Source organism: Oryzias melastigma, linkage group LG2, assembly GCF_002922805.2.
Source record: "Oryzias melastigma strain HK-1 linkage group LG2, ASM292280v2, whole genome shotgun sequence".
In the NCBI taxonomy this organism is placed as follows: domain Eukaryota; kingdom Metazoa; phylum Chordata; class Actinopteri; order Beloniformes; family Adrianichthyidae; genus Oryzias; species Oryzias melastigma.
This window is the reverse complement of record NC_050513.1, coordinates 11,923,138-11,924,713: the sequence shown is the minus strand read 5'-3', so window position 1 is coordinate 11,924,713 and position 1,576 is coordinate 11,923,138.

Genomic DNA, 1,576 nt, shown 5'->3' with positions numbered 1-1,576 from the left:
TAAAAATGATGGCCATAAATTGGTCTGAAGTCTCATTTTCCCCACAGGATTTTGACCAGCTGCCGCAGCTTCTGAGCCATTTGGTTGCTACGGCAGCCGGCGTTAATGAGTGCGTTTTTACAGCTCCAGTCAATGACCGACCGGAGAGGAGCGAATGTGAATCATGATGGCTGTAAATAACATTATAAGTAATGCGCACGCTGTTTTGATATTACACTCATCTCATGTGAGGGAAAAAAACTATGTTTGATCAGACGGATTCACAGAGAACTGATCATCTAGGCTGAAATTAAAGTACTGTGGATAAACAGTGATCTGTTAGACATAAAAAAGGATTTGCTGCCACCTTGTGGATTCTATAGGCACTATGTCCCTTTGAATCAGCAGCATTAGTAATCAAATAAAATTATTTTAATCCTTTATATGCAGTCACTCTTGACCTGAATCAATTACTCATAAATAATATTTTATTTATTGCTATACTGTTCATTTTAATTGTACTTTACTTTCACTTTATTGTTTTTAAGTGTATATATTTTCTTGTGATGATGCATTTCGGTCCAGGTCTCCCTAAAAAAAGAGATCTAATCTCAGTGGGACTTCCTGGTGAAATAAAAGTTAAATAAATACATGTTAAAAATTTGTTTAATGTATACGACAGACGATTAGAGCCACCATGAAAGACAAAAACTAAAAAATATATAAGAATACATTTGTAAAATAATGAGAAATAATTGTATAATTATAGGAAAAATTTCGTACAATAACTTCTTTTAAATATTCAACAGTTTATTAGAATAAAGTTGTGAGTTTGTGCTTCAAAAAGTTAAATTTCACAAGGAAAATGTAGATTTTTTAAAAAATAAAATAACATTTAGATTTTATTTACTTAAAATCTATTTATTTAACATTTATTTTATTTACAAAAACGTATACAAATCTTTATACAAAAATTAATTTAACATTTATTTTATTTCTAAAAAAATCTTTCGGATATATCAGTGCTCAAAAGTATGAATCCGTATTCGTTTTTTTTAAATGTATGATTTTAGTTTAATGAATAAAATTTGTAATTTCAAAACAATATAACTTGTTTTCTGAAAACTATGAGTTTTACCTTGTAAAATAAAAAAAATTAAGTCATAAATTCACCATTTTAGTCGAGTAGAATATTAACTTTTTTCAACAACTTAATTACTGTAAATTTTTGACATTTTTTTCTTTATTTTAGAACTTCATTTTCTTAACAAAATGACTATACCCATTTATTTTAATAGTTGTTTTCTTTCACGCTGGTCCAAATAATTCATTGTGGATTTAAGAGTTTAAATTTTAAGAAAAATTAAGTAAAACACAACTTTTGCTTCTAAAAAACAATTTATTCCATAAATAAACTACATTTTGAAAACTAGAATTTTAATCTGATAGTACAAATCTTAGTTTTTTGGGTTATTTTTGACTTAATTGATTTTCATGTTGCACTTTTTATAACTATAATTACATTGATTAATATATTTTTTATCTGACAATGCAAAAAAATAAAAAAATTACAAAAATTGTATTTGAATATAGTTTG